The following is a 27,308-nucleotide window of genomic DNA, read 5'->3' as shown; positions in this document are numbered from 1 at the left end:
GCTTGCTTCGCCACCTCTCTAGAACCATTGGCATAGATTTTCCTCTTATTCTTGGTACCTCCACATCTTTAAGCTCTCTAGAAATGTTGTTCTGCTTACATACTTCTCAACAACCTATCTCTTCTTCTCCCTCTATCATCTAGGGATGGTAATGGCATCGGCTCGTCTGACCAAGGTCCTCCAAATCAACAATTTGCTGCTAAGGGGAGTAGCTAGCAACCACTCTGCAACAATGGTGTTCAACTCATTGACACGGTACCCTATCCTCCATGCCCCAACCCCTTTAGTTGCTCCATTATGGAGGAAATTCCAGATGTAGGTCCCTTTGGCATCACGAGAAATGTTGAAGTTGTAGTCATGCGACACCATTTCTTTCATGTTCAAAGGGCAAGCACATAGAATGAGAAGGTTCACTAGTTTGTTTTACTTGCTTTTTTTTTCCTTTGTTCCCATAGTAGCATGTGTACGGTTCGCCGCATATGCAGTCACTTTTGTAGAAGGCTTATGTAACCTATCTATGCTTTGGATTTTTCCTTGGACAATGAATGTATATCAGATTGTTCCCTCCTTAACAAACTATCTAGTTTCCACTTTTTGGGGGAAAAGGTCCTCATCAAGCTCTTATTAGTGGGGCCTCGGAGCCCGGACTCACCGAAATTTTTTGCATGTAACCTATGTACAATTGTTTTGCTAATATAAAGTTGTTTATTCCAACAATCCCACCCTTGGAGTTGAATATAACATATTAAAAAATATTATAATAAAAATGGATATATGTTTTCTATTTTAGAATATAATATGGATGAAAAAAAAAATCTTAGTGTTTAAGCATTTTATTAATGTGCACATCTACCATGATTTGAGAGGGATTAGATCTCTAGATATGCATAGTGACACATTTGATCTGTCTCAATGCTTGGTAGAACTAAAGTTATGATATCTTTAGAGTTATTTTAATAAACACCATTTCAATATTATTTATTGATTTTTTATTTTTATAATTTAATTTTATAATCAAGTTTATTTAATAAAGGAATAATTAAAATTACATATATTAATTAAATGTTTAAAAATTAGAGTTTAAATATTTTATATTTATTTATATATAATTTTATTAATTTTAGTAAAACTAATTATGGAAATAATAACTTTAAATTATTAAATTTATAAAGATATATAATTTCAATTTGTTAGAGATTTCTAAAAGCTAACTATGTAATGGATTTTTGATATGTCCAACTTTTCGATGGTTACTCCATCCATCATCAGGGGCCAAAGAGTTTTGTAGGTGGACCTTTGGTCTCTAGTGAGATTTCTAAAAGCGAACTATGTAATGGATTTTTGATATTTTCGATGGCTACTCCATCCATCATCAAGGACCAAAGAGTTTTGTAGATGGAGCTTTGGTCTCTAGTGAAATTTTTTATAAGTCTAACTTTTAGATGGTTACTCCATCCATCATCAAAGATTAAAGAATTTCATGGATAGAGCTTTGGTCTCTAGTGATAAATGAAATAACCATCTATAACATTCTAGAAATCAAAAATCCATTGCACAATTCTCTTCCAAAAATCTCTGGCAATATGAATAAATATAAAAATATTCACTTATATAATTTCAAGTTTTTAAAAATTTTAATTCATCGAAATTTACATCACTGAATTTCACTATTTGAATTTCGGAGTTGTCTTTAAAGAGACTTTTTGAAATCTTTTCCGGTGGGTTTTTCCAATCAAAATCTGGTAGCAATTTATTGAAATCACAAGTTTGATAGCGAATTTCTGCACAATCAAAGCGTCCCAGGGGTTTTTCAGGGTGCTAAATCCAAATATGCAGTTAAAAAACAATTTTAAATAATACAAATTTAGATTTAACCTCAATTTTTTCTGTCGGATTCCGTCACCGGAATCTCCAAAAAGTTGCACTAAAGACAACTCCTTTGAATTTCATGTTTTTAAAAACTTTAATTCATTGAAATTTACATCAATCACTCATCAATACAAACCTCCTGCAAAGAACATAGTGTCTTCACATATTTAATGCATGAATGATTGTTTCCAACTCAAGATCGTGTGTCACATAATTTTGTTGTGTTGGAAATAATATTGTGAGGTGGGTGAATCAGTTTTATCAGATCAATAATTTTATTTCCCAAATATATTTATATATGCTACTTCAGCTAAGTAAACTAGCATGTATACGCTACTGTACTTTAAGCAACCAATGTATATGCAGAGAACTTTTGATTTAAACAATTTATCATGTATTGAGCTTTAACTAGTATATCAAATATTTATTAGACAGTGCAATAAAAGTAGAATAAAGCATCACACATAAGGAACACACATAAACACCAAGATATGAGGTGGAAACCCAATGTGGGTAAATACCACCTGCTCCTGTCGTCTCTGTCTTCTTTTAATAATAAGAAAATTTGTTTACACTATTGTACTGGTGCATACTCATACTAGTATGCAGCCACCCACCTGCAAAAGTCTACAACCTTCTCTCGTTCTCCAGCTACTGCTGGAAGGGAGCTACAACCCTCTAGCTCTTGTACTAGCCAATACGTTTACTAGTACGTAGGTGCTAGCCTATAGAAAAACTCCACTCTTCCACCAGGGACCACGTTTCATGACTTTTCAGATTGGATACTCCTGGAACAGAATGCCACAATCTGAAGGCCAAGTTTCATCCAATTTTCATACTGGACCCATCAACAAAGCACTGATCGCAGAAGCCTAAAAAAATACTTTATAAATAGTTTTATGTTACTTATGATTAGTTTTATATTTCTATTTTGTTGAGAAGTGTATATATATAAATTTTGTATGGAGGGAGATTTGTTGGTTTTTTTTAATTGAGGATCTAGATTGATTGTCAAGGGTATGCTTCTTCTTTATGTCTATCAATTACTGTAATGTATTAAAAAGTTAGTTAAGTTACATTGGCTTTTAATAAATTTAAAAAATTAGATTCGTGTCATGTTCCCCTGCGCCTAACAATTTTCTACGAATTTGAAATTCTTCTAATTCTAATAAGTTGCTCATTATTATTTATAACATTCATTTATATATAACCAAATTTTATTTAGCACAATGGTGGTATTTTTAACAAATTTTAAACCACCCACCAATTTCTTAGGGATTTAAGATTATTCCAATTCTAATAAGTTTCTCATTATTATTTATAAATTTCATTATTATCTAAGCAAATTTTATTCAACAAAATGGTCCATGTTTTGTGAACACTAAAATTGCATATTATTTCTTCCAGTTTTTTTTACCTTGAATTATTTTTTATAATTTTTTATTGGATCACATTATTTCTTACAGTTTTTAGTTAACTTGCATTGACTTTTAATAAATTTAAAATTTAGATTCGTCCAGTGTGCCTCCCCACCTACGAGCTTCCTAGGGATTTTAAATTCTTCTAATTCTAATATGTTGCTCATTATTATTATCCCTGCAACTAGTCATTTACTTGCTATTAGTTTTGCTTTGATTTAAAAAAATTAAATCTATCCAATGTTTAACATTATGAAATTAAATATATTATTTTTAAATAAAAATTATTTCTATTTATCTCAAATATGATTGGTTGAAATGTCCCCTCTCTTATTGTGTAATAATGACTAGAATTGACTTTTATGTACTCTATTATTAATTAGTATGTACTATATTACTAATTACTATGTACAATAAATATAAATAATTGGAAAAATAACATTATATATTAATTTCTGTGTACCGTTAAGAGAAATGGTTTGTAATTAAATTCAAAAATCCGTTAACACAAATGGTTTGTGATTAAATTCAAAAATTCCATTTTCTTATTCGTGTAAAGTATTGAATAGACCATTTTTATGGTTTTATTTTTTAATTAAAAAAAAAATTGGAAAAATATATAAAACTAACATGTGTACGATTTGTACAACTCTTAAAGCAATCTATACTCTAGTGACATGACATGTGTACTATAATATGAGCGTTATATAAAAAAAATTGTCATCATTCAATATTAAATAAATAATTATTAACTTGTTATTATTCTTTTGTTAACTTGTTATTATTCTCTTCAATGTCATATATATATATATATATATATATATATATATATAACTTTTATCTACCAAAAAAAGTTTAATTATATTAAAAAATAATAAAAAAAATATTAAACAAATATTCATATAACTCATTTTACAATTTTATTATTGTTTGGAGTATATACAACGCATCGTGACATTAAAATATTTTATTAAACTAAGTGGTAGGGAATGGTAGCTATTCTGCCTTATTTATAATATTCATTTATATAAGGAAAATTTATTTAGCAAAATGGTCCATTACTTTTAATAAATTAAAAAAAAATAGGTTGGTACCAAATAACTCCCGAATCAATTTCATAAAAATTTCAAATTATTTCAATTCTAATAATTCTTCCATATTGTAATTATACCAATTCTAATAACTTTTTCATTATCATTTATAACATCATTAGTATATAAACAAATATTATTCAACAAAATAATTTATATTTTCTGAACGTTAAAATTAAATATTATTTCTTGCATTTTGTTACGTTAAATTATTTTTTATACCTCTAAATGAATAGTCTTTGCGTTCCTGTCTTGAAACATAACCATATCGCTTTCTTTTTATTGGATGACTTTTTTTATTTAACGTGCAAAGAATCGAGTGAACAAATATTCGAACGCTCCGATCGTATACCTCGCTCAATATCATAATCGCATGACGGACAAACTTAGAATATAAAACACATATATATATTTTATGGGGTGAAATAATAAGTAGATAAATTTTTGGTGTGTTTTTATTTTTAATTAATTTTCAATTATTTAGTTTAGATTTAATGTTTTTAGGTTATAATGTTAATGGTTCTAATTAATGTATAAATAGTTTTATTTTATTTGTGATTAGTTTTATATTTCTATTTTGGTTATAGGTGTATATATATGAATTTTTTATGGAGGAAGGTTTGTTGACTTGCTTTTTTAATTAAGGGTCTAGATTCACTGTTAATGGCATGGTTGAATTTTAATAAATTTTAAAAATTAGATTCATGCCATGTGCCTCCCCATTTGCCAATTTTTTAGGGATTTGAAATTCCTCCAATTCTAATAAGTTTCTCATTATTATTTATAATATTGATTTATATATAACCAAATTTTATTTAGCATAATGGTCCATTATTTCTAATAAATTTAAAAAATTAGATTCAGGCCAAATCGCTCCCCACCCACCAATTTCCTAGGGATTTAAGATTATTCTAATTCTAATAAGTTCCTCCATGTTGAAATTATGCCAATTCTAATAAGTTACTCATTATTATTTATAACATTCATTTATATACAAGAAAATTTTATTCAGCAAAATGCTCCATTACTTTTAATAAATTAAAAAAAATAGATTAGTGCGACGTGGATCCCCAACCACCATTTTCTTAGAGATTTGTGATTATTCCAATTTTAATAACTTCCTCAATATTATTTATAAAATTCATTTATAAGAATAGAGACTTCCTTCAACAAGCTCCCTATCAAAGATCCATAAGGCAGAAAGAAGGTTTAGATATCCTTAGATGGGGCTACAACAACCTCAAATCTTTTTCAATCAAGGAGGCATACCACATCCCAACTCAGGATAGACAACCAAACCCATACCCTTTCTAGAGAGACCTATGGTTCATACACACTTGGCCAAAAGTGAAAACTTTCAATTGGCTCCTCATCATACTTTGAACCCTCACTTGCGACAACCTTTTGAAAAGGTTCTTTCAAGGTCATATTTTCAACCCTCACTTGGGACAACCTTTTGAAAAGGTTCTTTCAAGGCCCCTCTCGGTTTTGCATGCACAAATCCCAACAATAGACAATAAATACCCTATTTGGCTCTTACACTATTACAAACAGCTTATGGAGTAAGCTAGCACATGATTTCCAACACTTCAATTAGAAGTAGGGAAACATCACCCAATGCATCAAAAACTAGGCCAAAAATCCCTTCCAAAGTCCCATCCTTAATGATATTTGGACCATTACTCCAAGTCTCTTAACTTGGGAAATTTGGAAAGAGAGAAACCAAAGAATATTCAATAATAAGCATAAAACTCCATAGAGAATTTGGAATCTCTTCCATAACCATATTGAGGAGACTTTGGGCCTTTCACATTTTGATAATAAAGAACTCCAAGTTCCTCCATTAAAGTGGGAGATCCTAGCATGGTGGAGTCTTAAGGTATTCAGGACTTGGGAAGCATCCTCATGATGTTGCACAACAATTTCCTCTATTGATGTATGGAAGCCTCCTTCATTCAATCATTTCAAACTTAACTTTAATGGAGCTTCCAAAGGAAACTTGAGGGATGTTAGAATTGGAGGGGTCATTCGCGATCACAAATGGTCATCAATATATACAAGGGATACCTTTGTTGTGATAGAAATATCACAGTTGAGCTTGAAGCATTGATCCAGGGACTTCGCATAGCAAAGAGAGACCGCCTATTTATTCTAATAGTTCAAGGGAACTATAATATCATCATCCAAGTAACAAATAAGCTTCTCAATGACATTCCTTCCTGCAAATGTTCCATCAGCTGGAGACTAGATCACAACATGCTACAATTAGCATATTTGTTCTCTCGAAAGGAGACTACTATCTTTTCCATCACAAGGCAAAAAGCTAATCCGCCAACATGCTTTCTTGAAATAAGGGGAGTGGAAGAACAAGTGAAATGTAAGAACTAGTCTATGTCCTCCCCAACCATAGTTGCATGGTCTCTCCATTGCAACCACATTGTCGAAAAGGACCTTCATCAACTAACCCTGAGTGTCTCCTAGTTAATCACACCCCAATATCTTGGGAAAGACACCACCCACACCTGCAATTACATTCAGTTCCATCTAACACCCCTACTTAAATGTTTTAAACCATGTAATCTAACCTCAAGGCATTATAGCCTATCCCTTCTGAATCCTCCACATCTACTTGATGATCGCCCACCTGTCGGTTTTAATGTTTCAATTACTGAACATTCTCATGCCTTTGTACCTACTGAGTGGTCCCTCCATTTATTGCAACATATTGCAACTCGAACAGAAAAGAATCATGTTTACCTTTTCTCCCACATCCTATGCAGTCCAACCTCGTTCTATAGATCTTACAACTCCTCAGATGGGCAACATGCTAAGAGAGCGAGGACACACTTGTCATGGTTGTAAAGGGCATGGGCGCCCACTGAGTGCTCCCTAGCTGGGAGACCACATGGAATTTTTTGATCCAGACATTCATAAACACATCAAACACAGTGTTTTCACCATGGAAGTGGAGGAGCATAAAAGACTTGATGGGCACTAGGCAATAATGTATTTATTGGCATGTCATCTCTGGAAGTTGGAATGAGCATGTGCTAGAGCCAAAAGAAGGGTAGCAGAATCAAATGCATAAATTAGCCATAACTGAAGCTTGCTTCGCCACCTGTCTAGAACCATTGACATAGATTTTCCTCTTATTCCTGATACCTCCACATCTTTAAGCTCTCTAGAAATGTTGTTCTGCTTACATCCTTCTCAACAACCTATCTCTTCTTCTCCCTCTATCATCTAGGGATGGTCATGGCATCGGCTCGTCTGACCAAGGTCCTCCAAATCAACAATTTGTTGCTAAGCAGAGTAGCTAGCAACCACTCTGCAACAATGGTGTTCAACTCATTGACACGGTACCCTATCCTCCATGCCCCAACCCCTTTAGTTGCTCCATTATGGAGGAAATTCCAGATGTAGGTCCCTTTGGCATCACGAGAAATGTTGAAGTTGTTGTTAGTCATGCGACACCATCTCTTTCAGGTTCAAAGGGCAAGCACATAGAATGAGAAGGTTCACTAGTTTGTTTTACTTGCTTTCTTTTCCTTTGTTCCCATAGTAGCATGTGTACGGTTCGCCGCATATGCAGTCACTTTCATAGAAGGCTTATGTAACCTATCTATGCTTTGGATTTTTCCTTGGACAATGAATGTATATCAGATTGTTCCCTCCTTAGCAAACTATCTAGTTTCCACTTTTTGGGGCAAATGGTCCTCATCAAGCTCTTATTAGTGGGGCCTCGGAGCCCGGACTCACCGAAATTTTTTGCATGTAACCTATGTACAATTTTTTTTGCTAATATAAAGTTGCTTATTCCAACAATCCCACCCTTGGAGTTGATTATAACATATAAAAAAATATTATAATAAAAATGGATATATGTTTTCTATTTTAGAATATAATATGGATGAAAAAAAAAAAATCTTAGTGTTTAAGCATTTTATTAGTGTGTACATCTACCATGATTTGGGAGGGATTAGATCTCTAGATATGCATAGTGACACATTTGATCTGTCTCAATGCTTGGTAAAACTAAAGTTATGATAGCTTTAGAGTTATTTTAATAAACACCATTTCAATATTATTTATTGATTTTTTATTTTTATAATCAATTTTATTTAATAAAGGAATAATTAAAATTACATATATATAATTAAATGTTTAAAAATTGGAGTTTAAATATTTTATATTTATTTATATATAATTTTATTAAATTTCAGTAAAAATGATTATGGAAATAATAACTTTAAATTATTAAATTTATAAAAAAATATATAATTTCAATTTGTTAGAGATTTCTAAAAGCTAACTATGTAATGGATTTTTGATATGTCCAATTTTTCGATGGTTACTCCATCCATCATCAGGGGCCAAAGAGTTTTGTAGACGGGGCTTTGGTCTCTAGTGAAATTTTTTATATGTCTAATTTTTAGATGGTTACTCCATCGATCATCAAAGATCAAAGAATTTCGTGGATAGAGCTTTGGTCTCTAGTGAGATTTCTAAAAGCGAACTATGTAATGGATTTTTGATATTTTGGATGGCTACTCCATCCATCATCAAGGACCAAAGAGTTTTGTAGATGGAGCTTTGGTCTCTAGTGAAATATTTTATATGTCTAATTTTTAGATAGTTACTCCATCCATCATCAAAGATCAAAGAATTTCGTGGATAGAGCTTTTTTCTCTAGTGATAGATGAAATAACCATCTGAAACATTCCAGAAATAAAAAATCCATTGCACAATTCTCTTCCAAAAATCTCTGCCAATATGAATAAATATAAAAAGATTCACTTATATAATTTCAATTTTTTAAAAACTTTATTTCATCGAAATTTACATCACCGAATTTCACTATTTGAATTTCTGAGTTGTCTTTAAAGAGACTTTTTGAAAGTTTTTCCGGTGGGTTTTTCCAATCAAAATCCAGTAGCAATTTATTGAAATTTTGCACAATCAAAGGGTCCCAGGGGTTTTTCACGGTGCTGAATCCAAATATGCAGTTAAAAACCTATTTTAAATAATACAAATCAAGATTTAACCTCAATTTTTTCGGCGGTCACCGGAATCTCCAAAAAATCACACTAAAAACAACTCCTTTAAATTTCAAGTTTAAAAAAAATTTAATTCATTGAAATTTACATCACCGAATTTCACTATTTGCCCAAAAAAAAAACCAAACTAGACAAAGTACAAACTAACTTAGTTTGAAATTTTACAAAATTCTCAAAAATTTTTATTGAATTTTACTAACCAATTGTTTGTCTTTTATGGAGTGATTTGTTTGTTTTTATAACATTTTTAAAGTTTTTTTTCGAAATCGTAGAACCTAATTTAATTTGAAATTTTACAAGGCCGTCAAATTTTTTTATTGAAATTCCAACGTGACCTAATACAATACAACTATACAATACAAGTGGGAATTTGAATGTATGATAGCGATTTGGGCACAAGGCCGTCAAATTTTTTATTGAAATTCCAACGTGACCTAATACAATACAACAATACAATACAAGTGGGAATTTGAATGTATGATAGCGATTTGGGCTATACGTAGAATGTGATGTCAAATATTGGAAATTGCATACGCAACTTCCGGACGTTGCTTTTCTCTTTACTTGTGCGATGGCAGACTAATCCCTACATCTCTTAATCCATTACAGCGAATAGAAAGGATTCAAAAGTCTGGGTTGTCCATTTCCTATTAAAGGCGGGCTGCTCATAAATCAATAATTCCCACAAATGTCCGAAGTTGGGCTGCACAGAAATACTGATTTTAGCTCTCAAAGCCCATCCTTAAAGCACAAAAATCTGTAAGTTATTTGGATTTGGGATTATAGGGCTGCCTCGAAATCTTCCGATGAGGAATGGTAATCGTGATGAAGAAGAGGGACCCCGTGAGAAGGTTTCTCATTCCAAATGGTTCCGCTACAATTCCCCCGTCACTCAGATGCTTCTGATATCTCTGATCTGCTTCTGCGTCGCGGGCATGATCAACGCCCTCGCTGGATTGGGCGGAAGCGGGCAGGAGAATGACCAGGCCTCCAACGATGCCAACACTGCCGTTTACGCGACCTTTGCAGTCTTCGGCATTTTCGCGGGCGGAATTTACAACATCCTCGGTCCTCGCGTGACCATGTTCGCAGGCTGCTGCGCTAGTGCTCCCTTCGTCGGTTCTTTTCTCTACTACAGTCATCACCATAATGAAACTTTTCCTATTATTGCAGGTTTGTTTGCGGGCGTCGGAGGTGGACTGCTCTGGGCCGGACAGGGTTCGATCATGACCTCGTATCCCACCGAGGGCACTAAAGGCAGATACATTTCTCTCTTCTGGGTTATATACAATCTGGGAGGAGTCGTAGGCGGTTTCATTCCCTTTATATTGAATTATCACAGCAAAGCCGCGTCTGTTAACGACGGCACCTATATAGCCTACATGTGTTTCATGGCCTCTGGGGCTGTTCTGAGTCTGGCGTTGCTTCCACCCAACAAAGTAGTCAGGAGCGATGGCAGCATGCCGACTCTGCGTAAATACTCCAACGTTAGCACAGAGGCCAGGGAGGTTCTCAAGCTATTCGCCAACTGGAAGATGATGCTGCTCTTCCCTGCTGCATGGGCCAGCAAGTTCTTTTACACTTATGTATTCAACAACGTTAATGGCAAGAATTTTACAGTGAGGACCAGAGGGTTCAACAATGTTTCTTTCTGGGGTTCTCAGATGTTAGGGTCTGTGATAATTGGGCAGGTTCTTGATTTTAGTTTCCTGAGCAGGAAGAAAAGAGGGCTTCTTGGCGTGGCCATCGTTGCAGTACTGGGGACTGCTATCTGGGGAGGTGGTCTCGCCAATCAGCTGAGATATAGCAGAGATAAGCCCTTGCAGCTGCTCGATCTAAGGGACTCTGGCGCTGCTTTTGCAGGGCCATTCGTTTTATATTTCAGCTATGGATTACTGGACGCCATGTTCCAGACTCTGTGTTATTGGACGATCGGAGCTTTGGCAGATGACTCCCATATTCTGAGCAGATACAGTGCTCTCTTCAAAGCCGTGCAGAGTGCAGGACAAGCGGTGGGTTGGGCTATGGACACGCAGAGTGTTTCTCTGCTGGAGGAGCTCGTAATCAACTGGAGTCTTGTTACAATCAGCTACCCGTTTTTGATTATCCTCATTGCCTTGGCTGTAGATGATGGTGAGACTGCTACTTCCCCTGAACCCCAAGCAGACTTCCAAGCTGAAGCGAACCAAGTGTCAAGCTGAAAGGAAACAGTTATCTACCTTGACAGATGTTTTGTAAAGAACGCTATGTTTTGACAGCATTCCCTTGGGTTGGAACCCTTGGTAATTAATGGTTTTACATCTGTCATGGTGTACTGTAGGGTTTGTTGGGATTTTTTTTTTTTGTTCTGGGCCTTGGTTTCTTCTTGAAAAAGTGCCCTTGAATAAATAATGTTTGCTTTATTGGATATAGTCTCCAAAAACATTTGCGCTGACTTTGCTTCAGGCTAAAAATTGTTATGTTTTGGGATAACAAGCTATTATTGCATTCCATGAAAATATGTTTTGGGATAACAAGCTATTATTGCATTCCATGAAAATAGACTTTGCTCTGGGATACAATCTAGAATTTGAATCTAGTTTTTTTTTTTTCCCTTAGTCTTCTTCTTTTCGCTATGGTAGCAATCGAACAAGTCTGGGTTATTCAACAATTGGGATGTAATGACACAGATTTGCTAGATTCTGTAAAAATGGTCATTCTGGTAACTTGTTTGACAAGTTTGGCATTTCAAACAATTGAGTATAGATGAGGAGACAATCATAAAAGAGCAAATAGAATCACTAACACATATGCATCCTTAAATCGATATATAATTATGAATAATTGAAATCCTCATGGAAAGGTTCAAATACAAGAGTGTATAATCATTATTTATACATGAGGAGACCATCATAAGAGAGGAAATAGAATCACTAACACAGATGCATCCTTAAATCGATATATAATTATGAATAATTGAAATCCTCATGGAAAGGTTCAAATACAAGAGTGTATAATCATTATTTATAGATGAGGAGACCATCATAAGAGAGGAAATAGAATCACCAGCACAAATGCATCCTTAAATATATATATAATTAATAATTATGAATGGTTGCACTCCTCAGGGAAAGGTTCAAATATAAAAGTGTATAATTATTATTTCAGGACAATTAAATAACTCTACTAAATGTATCCTAGTAGAAAGGAAAAAGTGTAGATTCCACTTAGATTTTCATAGTTACATGGGTACAGTTCCAGGCATTGGAGAGCACATACCTCAAGCTCTTCCCCGGCTCTAGGAGTTTGGGGGTTGATTGCAAACACTCCAAGCTTCAACGGGTACTCTGGAGCTTTTAGGGAGCTTCACTGCAACCAATTTTTGATGTTTTGGGAGCTCCAATGCAATGAATAAGTGCAAACATAGGTGTATTTGAAGTTGCCAGCTTGGGTGCTCGTTAAATTAATGGAACTATGCCAAGGGAAGGATGTGCGGCTGGGTTTAGTTTTCGATATGGGTCTCGAACTAAGAGAAACAACCTTTTTATGGAAAACCCTTCTATTCTTTGTCATTGGAAAGCTATTCATTCTCCTCATATATGCCAATGGCGGATGGATATAAAAGAATTTAGGAAGATTTTTGGCCACTGGAAAAACCATAATTATGGCCCGAGGTGAATGGACGAAAGATGGACTCCTAAAGAAAAAAAATAGTTGAAAATATGATATATAAATATTATGAAAAAAAACAATTTTTAATTTAATTTTCATATTTATTTAAGTATAAAATATATATTAACTTGAAAATTTATAATTTTATTATACAAACGCTTTTAAAATAACATTGGATTTAAACTCTGTAGTTGTAATTTTTTTTAATTACTATTAATATATATTTTATTTTTTGTTATCTTTATTATAATTAAATGTAATATATATAATATTGGTGAAGTTACATCAAGGGCGAAGAATTGAACCAATGAATTAACATATAGTGTTGCATGAAATCACCTAATAATTCTTTAATAACAACATTTTTTCCAGTTTGGGAGTTTTGCATGTTTCTTTGCTCGAAAGGAATTTGACTGAGAAATTGTTGATGGATTAATATTTTGATTTTTTTTTGGCAATATTTCAAAGTTCAATCTTTTACATGCTTCTTTGCCAGATGGAATTGGATTGGCAAGTTTTTGATGGAAATAAATAAATTATTTTATTTTTATTTTTAATATATATTAAATTTTAATATATTATATTACTGTCGCTCCCAACTTGACGTTTCCTATAAATTTGGGCAATACTTCTAGCCAGGACGGATATTAGTTCTCGTACTAAAAACTTGTGCAACATAGTAGATTTTCTTTCCATATTAGTCTCACAACCCAAGTTGGTCTAAATTATTTCGCTCAACGTCATAAAGATACTAGTCTCACAGCCCAAGTTGAAAATGGGGCATTGGCAGTCTATGCTAGAACTTGTTCATCGCTCTCTTAAACGAGCTCATTCTGACTTAATTTCCTCGAAAGAATTCAAGATTGGTTATGCGCGTTGGAATAGAGCGTTGAATAAATTGTGTTTAAGCCTTCTCTGTAGTGATTGAATGCCATGAAAATATTTGTGTGTTGATTCCTTTTGGTGCACTTGTGTGTAAGTTGGTGTGGCTGCTCAGATCCATGCGTGGAGACTAACTGCGTTGTGAATGGCACTCAAGCTCTGACTATTGTAAGAATTGCGCAGGTTGGAGCAGTTGTGGGCTACCTGCACGTTTCTATCAATTGTGGGGTTCACTTAACAAGAATCTCATAACTAAATTTTGGGGAGACATAACAGTTGCAAGAATAATGAGCAGATGTGAGTGTTAATGAAGAAAATATTGAGAGGAATCCTTTGCAAAATGTCATTGCTGCAACGCGAGAGATTGATCATGATTTGCCATAGACTTTCCCTTCTCATCCCTGGTTGGATACTCTAGAGGGACATGAATCTCTACGAAGGGTGCTTGTTGGATAAGTCTCCTCCTTATTTGATTTTGTGAAATTTTTTCCCTAGCAAGACGCGTAAGCTTTGTAGCTGGAATACACCACAAACTAGTTGAAGAGAAGGAGACCCTCAAGAACACTCTCAACTATTTGGTAGTCGCAGTTGCATTCAAAGGTGTCTTCTCATCTTCAGATGGATGGTTATGCTAGAGGTTGAGCACGTGAAATTCTTGATGGTTTGTGCAATGGAGGAAAACACTTCATTCAATCATGACTGAAACGATTAATTGCAAGGCACTCCTCAGTAAGTAAATTCACCCACCTAATATAAAGAGAGTTACAAAGCCTCTGTTTGAAGAAGGTGAAACCTTTTTGGGAACAATTATTTATTTGGAAATTAATTAAATAAAGTAAGCAATTGGGCATGGCGACATCGTTGAATATGTGTTGTCCAAAAGAACTGTGTGGAGAAAGAATTTGCAGTACATTATATTTCTGCTGCGTGTGATACCTCTGCTTCATACGCTTGCTGTGAAGGTGGTTTGAACAATGCGACCATCGTGCAATGTGATATGATGTTGCGTATGCATTGGTCATTCTAGTATGCTTCTTTTGAAGTGTGTTGAGTTCGTTGAAGACTCTTGGAAATGACTGGATATCAAATGGAGCCAAGTTGCATTGATATCTGAATGTGGGTCAGATTTATCACTTCAGAACTTAGACTAAAATAGGATTTCAGAGGTTCTGTCTTTAAGGGAAGAAATAAGGCTTCCTACGCTGGCCATCTCGGTTTACGCTGGTCAGACTTGCCGGTGAAAGCAATCTCTCACAGTGTTATTTGGTTACCCACAGTTATATATAAAAGAACGCACTGCATGGATGGGAGATACATTGTTTGGAGCTGAACGCAGAAGGTGGATGCTGGAATGCTATGGAGATTTTCACTGATAGCGTGGCTGCTTCATTGGCACAAGAATTTTGAGGGTTAATTTCGAATTCTTCTCACAGTCACTTCTTCAGATCTGCGTGGGTCCCTTTCCACAATCAAAAGTGGTTTCGTTGCATCTATTGGGCTTGAAAACTTTGTGTAAGGTGCAACTGGTCTCATCATCATCTTGAACAACTCAGAGGTTGTTGCGTTGAAGCAAAAATTCCAGATTGAAAGGTCACTCCTAGTCACTGGATTTGGCTATGAACATGATGAAGCTTGGGAAGAAAATATTTATCTTTTTAAATAATTCACTCACGTCAGCAGCTTAGATATTGCACTAGTATGCATAGCATACACATGATCAAGCGATGGGTCAGTAGCATGCATGCTATTGAAGTTGTAGAGCCTGCTCACAAAGGAAAGAGCAATGTGACAGACCAATTGTGTGGGCTCATTGATTACTACATATAGGCAACTTTAGAATTTTCCTCAGTTAATTGGCATTGTTTATTTGAACCTGTTTGATCATTGTTTCCCTTTTCATTAGTGTTTTCATTATTTTCTAGTTTTCACCTTCAACTCAATATCATCTTCTAAAGGCTCTATATCTCCATTGAGCTTGATCTTGCCCTTGAATATTTTACAACATCTGTGTCATTACAATAATCCATATCAGATCATCGATTTTGTCGAGAATGGCCAAATTTTATGAAGTATTAGAGTTATTGGAAACTTTGATACAATCTAATGTCGATGACACAATGAAAATAAGCAAAGACTCTCTTTCAGACATTCAAATTTGTCTACAAAATGCACAAGAGAAAATTGACTTTTTGCAGCTTGAATCTCAACTACAGCAGGAAGAATTACAGTAGTGGAGTCATCATTCTGAACCTGTTTCTGTTCAAAAGATTGAAATGGACTCCCATAACCAGCAAGTTGATTAAGATCTAGTGCCTAATGAAGTAGCAAAATTGCATGCAGACACATAAATTTAGCCAACACTTTCCAAGCCCATCATTAGACCTTGGGAAGAGCTCTTCCATAATAAGCACAAAACTGGTCTTGGATATGACAAGGATGTTTCCTTTCATATTCCAGATAACTAAAATCCCATCCAGTTTCAGAGTGTTGGATTCTTTCATGATAGTTCAACTTTAGTTGTTCCAAACTCTACCCCTCTTCAATAACAACAGATTGTGAAATGCCAACACTGTGACCGAGTTGGCCATTTGAAAGATCACTCTTTTATCTTCATCCATGTAAGCATTGTCATAAAACCAGTCATCCTTCAAACAGATGCTTCAGAATCAAACCTCCTACAGGAAAAAAGATTCATCTTGGATGGATTGCTTCTTGGCAATGGGCATCAATAGCCAATAAGATATTCTAGTCACATGTCAGAACTTGTTCTAGAGTATTGAACAGTCTTGCAGCTGAGTCACCTTGTATCCGACAGGGGGGAAATGATGGTCATCTACAAGCTTGAATGTCACATCAAGTGAGTCTAAGCCACAACCTGCCATACCAGATTCAGAGTTGTAGCCAGAGACAAAGATGCCCCTGAGCATGCCTTCAGTCGGTGATACCTCTTCAAAGAATTGAGGACACTTCCTCTAGCAGAAGACTTCATCTTCTTGCCAGTTTTGGAAGAGTTTCAAGAATTGCGTTAAGCATTCCAGAGTTGTTGGTAATCCTTAAACCATCACAGGTTGAGACCTCCCTTTTCAGGTTGATATTATCCCTTTTATGCAAGGTGAGACCTCCCTTTCATGGTTGAGGGTTTCCCTCTTCAAAACAATAGGAGCACTTCCTCTAGCAGAAGACTTCAGCTTCTTGCCAGTTTTGGAAGAGTTCTAGGAATTGCACTAAGAATTCTAGTGTTGGTGGTCATCCTTAAACCACCACCCTTTATACCAACATTTTAGAGAGCACATTTAGCCTAGTGTTGCCATGCATTTTCTGCACGTTTTGTATTCCAGCTCTCTTCTTTGACTCATACGTAACCCTTCGGATTAAGGGGGGAAATGTTGGACACCTAATCCTCTAAGGGTTGGTGTGGAAGCTGAACAACCAAAAGGAGTCCAAGAAACCACTTGGAATATGAATCCAAGGGTCACACAATGTACTATAAATGTATATCATTTGTTAATAATAAGTGTACTCTCCTATTTATCTTTCCTATTCAGTTGCTCCCATGTGTGTGTTTAACAACTTTGTATCAGCAAAAAGTGAACAAATATTGGTCTCCATGATTTTTCTTTCAGAATTTAGTCTTTACTACACCAAGGGCACTTTAAAAACATTTTTTTTTAGAAAAAGAAATCTTTTGCGTTAAAAAGTCATTTTTTATTTTAGTTATTTTACATAAAAATTAATAACAATTTAATTGTCTTAAATATAAAATATAAAGTTGAAGACAAAAATAATTTGAGACAACTATATTTTAAGACAAAACTTTATATTTAAGACAAAAACACTTTAAGACAAAAATATTTTAAGACAAAAATAGTCTAAGACAAAAATATTTTAAGACAAAACTTCATATTTAATACAAAATCAAAATTATTTTAAGACAAAGCTTTATATTTAAGACAAAATATTTTAAGACAAAAATATTTTAAGAAAAAATTATTTTAAGACAAAACTTTATATTTAAGACAAAGATAGTTTAAGACAACAAATTTTAAGGCAAAAATTTATATTTAAGACAATGACCACTTAAAATGAAACTCATTTAAGACAATTAATAATTAAGACAAAAATATATCAATTTAAGACAATATTATCTAACAAATGCGAAATTGACTCTTATAGAGTGCCTTCTTGCATGCTATTATTGTCCCGCACCTATACCAAGGTTGCTATTTCACTTACAATTCATGTTATTTTATATAAAGATAATGATTTGTTGGGCTCTTCATTTTTTGGGGTTAGCCGACTCTAAAGAATGCGACAACTTTCCTCGTAAGATTTCTTGGACATTAATTCATCTTATGTCCATTCGATCTTTGTTGATACGATTAGAGACAAATTTTCTTTTGTTTCATTCGACACTACTACACAAAGGGGGCTTTTAAGACAAAATAAATATTTTGTCTTAAAATTTTCCATACGAGGTGCTAGTAAAAAAGGTAAAGGTAAAGGATTAGGAGTCTATCTTTACGTTGTTGATGGGTTTTTGAAGAAGTGAATCAATGGAGGTCGACAATAAATGATAGGATTTAGAGCGATGGAGATCAACAACAGAGGTGTGTTTCATGAGAGGAACAAAAGAGGCACTTTCGTTGAACGTGGATAGACAGTGACATACATGGAGTACTTTTTGGGGTCTCCATCGATTGTGTTTAATATGTGTTTTTTTAATGTTTCATTTATTTTAAACAGTATTTCTTTCTTTTTAGAAAGAAAAAAATGATATCTTTGTATTAAAATATAAGGATAGTACAATATTCAAATTTTGTTCCTTATATTATCCTTTCATACTTCTCCTATCATTCCTATGCCCATACATTTCTATTTTCTTGTTCTACAAAAGTTGTCTTTCCTAACATCAAAATTTAGCTTATAACCATTACATTTTCATAAATGAACACTTTTATTATCTAAAGATACAAAACTTCCATCAAAATCAGGTCTATTTTAAATTTTCTCCTAAGAGTAGTTGATGTTGCCTGCAATTACCATGATACCCTGCGTGAAGTCTAAGATTTTTTTTTCCCTGTTTCCTTCGAAATATCTCTTTTAGATAGGAGGTTTGTTGTCCAATTCCATTCTCTGTATATCTATTGTAAATGCATATGATTAAAAGTCTTTATCAGGTTTTGAATCCTCATCATACAATTTGCAAGTATTGGGGGGTTGAAATTAGTATGTTTGTTTACCCAGTCAATGATTCATTTTCCAACTTAATATACTTGAATTTTGTCTAACATTAGCCATTTTGAGGTGATAAGGACTCCCCATTCCTCCCTCCCACCAGAAGTGGAAGAAATTACTAGACTTAGTAACTATGACTGCACCACCTCCACATTTCCTTCTATTGCTGGATCCATAAAATGCCCAATCAAATATTCTTTCCAAATATAAATGAATGTTCATTTCTTGTTTCTGTTATACTTGATCATCATCCCGATCTCGTTGAAAAAAGCAACTGTCTTGATAATGGCTTCTCTAAAAATCGCATTTTTATGATAAAAAATGTTAGCATTCCTATTTCTCCATATGATATATAATGGGAGGGGCATGTACTTCATGTGTGAAGTGAACCACGATAGAAAACATCTAAACAAGGGTTGATTAGAACCAACAAAAGGAAGCTTCATCTTCACCATAACTCCATCCCAAATCAGGCTTGCATATGAACATTTAATCAACAAATGATTTGTATCTGCCCTCCGCCCTCACGCATAAAGGACATATTCCAAGACCAATGAACCCACACTTTTGTAAGTTGTTCCATGTTAATATACGATCATGTGCTAGTAGCCAACAAAACAAAATTAATTTGTTTGGTAGATTCCATCTCCATATATCTTGTAGACGCTTATTATAGTCATTGGTCCTCTCGAGCCTTCGCAACTTCAAGAAGATGTCTTGGACCATCAGATTGTGAGTTTTCATTTTACAACCCCACCTCCCCCATATCATATAGTCCTGCTTATCACCAAGAGTGATGCGAGAAGATCGAATTTGTGTTACGTATGACCCCCATTCCTCATGATATGTCTCTGGTATGCCAATATCTTCGACCCTTCTCCAACTCTTTTGATCAATGTTTTGAGTCCCCAACATATATATATGTTGCAAGCCGATAATGTCCTTTCTGTGAAGGATTTGAAACAACTGAAAGGACAATGAATGATTTCTAACCTTTCCCATGATGGCATCTAATCCAATTTTTATCTTGCGTACATCTCCAGCTCCCAACGGACAAACCCCAACATCTAGTGTAGAGTGAGTTGAAAAGTGTAACTAGGTTCGGTCTTCATAATGACAGGTGTAAATATGATTTTATGTAATTGATGTAAAGAAGAAAATAAATTTATTTTTTAATGCTTGAATCATGGGTTTCATGATCAAGGAATTTTATTTTAGCTAAGGTTCCCAATGTGAGCCTTTAGGTTTTTCATCAAGTCATAATAGTCTATTGCATCAATGTTATGTATGGAAGACCTTACTTGGGCATGTTACAAATATATGTGAGTCATTGAAAGAGTCAAAGAGACCCTCCAAGATCAAGCTCAAGCATCTCCTTCAATTCAACCTCAAATGAAATTATGAAGCTTCACCAAAGGATATGTCGGCTCACATACAACTCAAGTCAACTAATTTACATGTGTAAACCACTATAAATACGGCAACTCGACTTCATTTCAAGGACATAATTTCAGTCAAGGAGAAGTATGCAATAAGGAGTACGAGAATAACTAGGAAAGGAGCCACATAACCAACAAAGAGAATGAAAGGAAGATTGATGTACTTAACTTTGTTTTTGGGTCTGTTTTGGGCTGAATCACTCCATAGGTGTGAAGTATAGATGATATCTATTGCAGAAGAAGTTGAAGTACTACAGTCCCTTTCGAAGGTCAATTCAAGGAGAAAACTAAGGAGTATCTCAAGTCAAGTTGTCAAGGAGGTAGCCTCCACCTAAAGCGAATGAAATCAAGGTACAAGAGAAGGTCATCTACATGTACTAGGGTTTCTAATTTAGGGCCAAGAAGTTGCAAGTCTAAAGTAGAGAAAAGGAAGTTGAGATATGAAAGGGAGAAGAGGTAGAAATAAGAAATAGGGAGTTGACTATCGTTGACTCTATTAAGAAATAGAGGTCAAAATAAGAAGCTTAGTGTCTTGGTCTTGGAGAGGACAAATAGGTCAAGGATCTTGGTCTTGGTATTTGTCATTTGAAGTCTCTATAAGAAGCAGATTTTGTTTTGGTTTTCCTCTCAAGTGGGAGAGGTTTTGGCCCTTGTTGATCGCCTATATTTTGTGTCTCTTGTCTCTTTATTATTTGCGCTTTGGTAGTTGTTTGATGAAGAACACTATAATAATCTAACTAAAGATAATATCATAATCTAAAGGAGTAGAAAGAATTCACAAGCAGTGATCATTACAAGAGAAATCACCTAATTTCTATGGCCTATATTTCTCAATAGAGTGTGCATCATACTTCTCCATATGTGTGATATAACATATTTCTTCTTGGCACCACTACTATTCCATGAGGAGAAAGTTTAACCAAACATATATATTTTCCTTAATTATATTAGACCACACACCATTTCTTGACACTTCCCTCCACGTGTTTTTTATAATCAATTCCTTGTTAAAAGTGGATTTATCTATGAAACCCCAACCTCCTTCATCCATTGGACTCGCAAGTTTCAACCATCATACAATATGAGTTTTGTCTTGTAATTGTGTTCCATCCCATAATGAGCGGCTCGCGATAGATTTTATCTTATGGATGATCTCCCTTGGAATTAAACTAAGGTGCATTCAATATACTAAAATTTTTTGTAGCACTAATTTCACCATTACCATCCTTCCTCCCATCATCAACCATCCATACTTCCAACTGCCCATTTTTTTGTGAAATATTTCAATTAACCATGCCCTATCCTGGTTATAGTATTCTTTCAGTTTCATATTAAACCCAAGGTAGGTGAAACCATCATCCAAGATTGACGATGCTACCCCAAAACGGATCACATATGTCCTTTGTTACATTATACTCACTATCATCGTGTAACAACATCGATTTTACTTCATTCACACACAAACCAAATGCAACTCCAAATAATTTAATGAGGTCTCTAATGGTTCTCCACTCCCCCACCATGGATTCTGCACTGAGTAACATATCATCTATGAAAATTAAATGAGAGATGACAATATTTATGGTTTCTTTGATCCCTTTAATAATTCCATTATCCTTTGACACCCTTATTTTTGTACTGAAACAATCAATAACTAAGAGAAAGAGTAATGTTGGTGAATGAATCATAGATTTTAATTAGGAAGACAATGGAAGTAACAAGGGTTTAGATGTGTGAAATTACAGAGATTCTGAACTCGTTGGCGCGAGATGAAATGATCAGAGATATATGGCATCGATGCTTTGGGTTGGGCCAGGTTATGTCAAGATTTGCAGCCTTTTCTAAGCTGAGGTCATTTCTATATCTCCGCAATGAAATTGGTGTTGGTTTGCTCAAATTAGGGAGTTGGTTAGTGTTGGCAGTTGGAAGCTATTCCTCTAGGGAGAAGCTAGAATCATTGATAGAGGCTAGGGATCTGCAGTACTAGGAAATGCATGGATCTGGAACGGATTCAGATATGATGATCTTACATCTTTTTCCATCTGCTACAGGAGAGGTATCGTGCAGATCAGACAACCCGTTCATGACTTCCACCAAGATCTACTCCTACAATGAGGTTTCAGCAGTAAAATCATGGCTGAATATGGTGGATTGGGTACCTCTACCCTAGCTGAGGAAAATATTCTGTCAAGATAGCGGATTGTGCATGGATCTGAGCTGCTCAGACATTATTTTGATGGATCGATACTCTATAATAGTAGACCAGAGGATAATCTCAACCTACCTCACACCCACGTCGCCAAAATCCCTGATAAACATCTTAGCTCGGTCCCACGACATAAATCGGTGTCATGGCTTACATATCTACCAACCAAGGAGATTGGTTCAGAACTTGCAGCCACCAACACAAGCCGACCAAGAGCGCAGTCCAGCAGAGAGCACTCCAAGGTTGGATCTTGAAGATCAAGTGCCAGATCTACCAAAAGGAACCATGATTCATCTCTTTATTAGATCATTGGAAGGGAAATCAGTTTGTTTGAAGATAGGGGTTTGGGAGTGGATAAAAACCCTCAAACAAATGCTACAAGAAAAGATGGGTATACCAGCCAGACTACAAACCCTGATCTATGAAGGGAAAGTTTTGCAGGACGATTACAAGCTACAGGATTATACTATTGGACGTGATTCAACCATTTTTTTCAACACAAGACTCCTAGGAGGAAGCCTTGGATCAAGCTCAAAAAACTCAGCTTCCTTCAAAGACGCAGTTAAAAGAAAGATGGAATCGTAACAACCACCAGATTTGACTCCCACTTCACCTGGTCCCTATATCATGGAGAAGATGACCTAGGTCCCAGCATTGACAATTAATGTACCTGAGGTAAATGAGATGCATGATGAATTCTTTTCTAAAGCAATGATCTGCAGGTTTAATGGGTTCTAGCCCAAATCTGAGGCACTTCATCAATGGATTTTTTCCACATGGACAAAAAACTGTGACATTCATTTATGTTCTAAAGGTTTCTTCATTGTCAAATTTGACACAACTTCAGATAAGGAATATGCTTTGCATGAGGGACCATGGTTTTGGGGAAATGTCGGTCTATTCATGATACCATGGTTTCTAGGATTTGATGCAAATACTATGGTGGTTTCTAAAATGCCAGTGTGGGTAAGGTTACACAATCTACCCTTGCATTTTTGGCATCCTAAAGTATTAACAGGAATTGGAAATACCCTGGGGAAATTCTTAAAAATAGATGCAGATCGTGTCTCAAAGGGAATCTTCACCTTTTCCAGAATTTGTGTGGAGGTAGACCTCAACAATGGTTTAGCAGATCACATTCTGATGTACCACAACAATCAGTAGTGGTCCTAGCCCCTAGACTATGAGAATACAACCTTCAAATGTTGTACATGTCTACAAACTGGCCATCTTCAAAGTACTTGTCCTCAAAAAAAAAAAAAAAAGAAACAAACACAAAAGCCAAAAGGTTGGAAGTTTTCTGCATCAAAGACAACTGCAACAGAAGATGAAGAAACCACAAATACTACCACAAATAACAATGATCCTTAGGCTACTATGCATCAGGACGAAATAATACCCAAATCATCTTTAGTTCCAATGTCTACTGCACAACAACAACAAATTGAGATGAATCCCTCTACCAAAGAAGAAATCAACACCAAACGAACTCATGTTTCGAATGGCTAGAATTCTGTCAAAGACATCCCGCCAAATATATCTAAGTCTCAAAGGACCATTGTATCATCCACCCGCAACTCTAGTGGTTAGTGGAAAATGGACAAAAAGAAAGGTGGGAATGAATACTATAGGGTAACTATTTCATGAGTTATTATTGATCCTGGTCAACAAGATCCGCCATTATGCATATGCTTGACAACATCTACAACATGTAATTTTGTTCTTTTTTCATCAATAAAATTGTGATTTTTCTTGGGGAAAAAAAACTAAGATAAAGAGCAATCGAGACATGGCACATCCCTATCTAATTCCTCTATATGCATTGAAAAACCATGAAGGCAAGCCATTAATCATGACAAAATTTTTTTAGTTTTGCAACATGCCAAAATCCATTTAATGTTAAATAGAGACATAGCATATTTTAACAAGACCAAGAAGAGGAATCCCTAGTCAATGCAATCATATGCCTTGCTCAAGTATACCTTTAGAAGGAAAGTTCTTTATTTGCGTGGTTTAATAGAGTGCATCATCTCCTGGGCAATAAAGAAAAATTACATATGTCCTTCATGAATGCATAATTACATATATAATATATATGTTTTCAGCTATGGAATAATTTGCATCTTGTATTTGTATATCTTCTAAGAAAACAAATTGTTTCGTTGTAATATGCTTCGACAATACCAGCTTCAACCTACGCGCGACCAATTTTGATATAATTTTGTACACCAAGTTGTAGAGAGATATGTGACGATAATATGCAAAGCTTCTTGGTTCCAACCTTTTAACGATTAATGCTATGAAATTCACATTTATGGCACCCGAGATGAACCCATGAATCCTAGATTCTTCATCTACTGCCAACAAATCCGAGATCACGAAATCAATGAAGTGAATAAAAACTTCAACCCTGCACCCATCTGGGACCAAACTTTTCTCCTTTGTGCATTCCTCCCTTTCTTTGTCAATTCCTCCCTTGTGATTAGTTGTCTCCGTCTATCATCATCCTCCGATGTGAACATGTTTGGAACTTCTTTGATGAAATTCATGTGTGACCATAAAGATGTCTTTTGTGCTGAGAATTGGCCTTTGAAATGTGTGACCATCACCTGTTCAATAGATCTCTGTAAACTGAATATGTTTATGGTGTCATCTCTTATCCTCCATATGGAATTGATATGTTTCATGGCATTGAAATGTGCATGGAATATCAAGTATTTTTATCTCCATCTTTTATCCATGTTTCCCTGCTCTTCATGCGGATGTCTTCTTCCCGTGAGTAGAGAATATCCCTTCTCTTACACTCCAATTCAGTTATCTTGTGTTGGTATTCCTCTGAGAATAATAATGGGTCCTGAGGATCATTGAAATAACATAGGCAAATGTCAATTTCCCTAAGAGATTTAGTTTCGCCCTCCTTCATCCCCCTAATCCATTCCTGAGTGACCCTTTTCAACTCTCTAAGCTTTTGACATATGGATGTCATGTGATTATGTGGAGGAGGAAGTAATGATTGAGACCAAACATTTCAGATGAGATCCCCAAATTAATCCATTTCAAGCCATTTCGAGGTGAATTTAAAGGGTTATGATATCTTTTGTTCCCCTTCGTCCCATGTCAACAAAATGGGAAAGTGATCAGAAATAAATGTTTGAATAATATAAGATCTTATATTTTTTGGATGATTAACCATAGTCTGATTAACCAAAAACCTGTCCATTCTTTTTTAGATACCCTCCTCACTAGTTCTCCCATTCCTCCAACTAGGGCCAAGAGGATCTGACATCACATCCAATAGGGAAAAATCATCCATCAAACCTCTGAAATAAGTAGCCATACTATCAATTCTAGAAATTTGTCCCCAAATCTCTTCACTCCCCATTGAAAAATTAAGATGTCTCATGATGATCATGGAACTTAATCAAAGGATTCAAGATTGCATAACCTAGTCCCAAAATAGTCTACGCCCCACATATGGAGCATATGAATTGACAATTCAAACCCTTTGACAATTTCTCATCATGTCTCCAGTCACGATAATCCCCGCACATGACAGAAATGCCTGCATCTCAATAATTTTTGGATCCCACATAACCCCCAAAACACCAAATAATCTAATAGCATCAATTGTAACTACATGCCATGTAGGGCACATAGACAACATTTCGTCCCACGCCTTCTCTCTGCAAACCATCATTTCTTGGAAAAGAATTAGAGAGGGTTTATGAACCCGAATAATACCTCTGAGGGAGCTTAATTTAGGGGTCGCTCCAAAACCCCGGATGTTAATGGAAATAATAATCATGAAGGCACAACATGCATGGTTACATCACCTCTAAGGACCTAGACTCCATCAAAATTAGGACTAGAGGCATTCCCAACAGTAAAATCAAAATCAATATCGAACCAGTTAATGAGAGATCTAGCCTCATTGACATAACCCAATTCGATCCCGTTATAGGGTGCAACCTTTTTATCTTTAGGGGGTTTCTTCTTCCCATGTGTGACATTTTGATATTATTGTCAACCTTTAGAATCTAGAGGATTATGGAAAAGGGATATTTTAATAGAAAGGGGATCCATATTCTCAGATGAGGACAAAATAGCCTTCAATTCCTTGTTAGGGGAAAATATACCAGGGGACAAGACCCTATCCAAAGGCCGAAATGACAACCCAACTACATAGGATGACTTATTGGAAAGAGGGGAGGAATCAACTAGAGCTTGAGTTTGAGGGACAGTATCCCCACGGCCAAAGTCATTCATGCAATCTACAAAGTGATGGGGATATTGTAACAGATCATTAGTGGATATGGGATTGACCATTACTAAAGCTAGAAATGGCATCACCTCTTCAAGGGACGACTTGCTATAGGGGCTTCACTTTATTAATTATCATGTTCATTCATAAATGGGGTTTTAAAATTGTGAAAAATAGAGCCAATATATTATAGATATTG

At 35.2% G+C, this 27,308-nt stretch overlaps 1 pseudogene; it reads left to right on the top strand.

Annotated features, from left to right (window-relative positions):
* Nucleotides 1-10,223: 10,223 nt before the first annotated feature.
* LOC149261120 (UNC93-like protein 1 pseudogene) lies at nucleotides 10,224-11,749 on the top strand (annotated as a pseudogene).
* The last annotated feature ends 15,559 nt before the right edge of the window (nucleotides 11,750-27,308 follow it).

Source organism: Pinus tabuliformis, chromosome 6, assembly GCF_031772625.1.
Source record: "Pinus tabuliformis cultivar Carrire ecotype Pingquan chromosome 6, CPIR1, whole genome shotgun sequence".
Classification (NCBI taxonomy): Eukaryota; Viridiplantae; Streptophyta; class Pinopsida; order Pinales; family Pinaceae; genus Pinus; species Pinus tabuliformis.
Note: the sequence above shows the minus strand (reverse complement) of the source record. Positions and strands in the feature narration are given on the sequence as shown.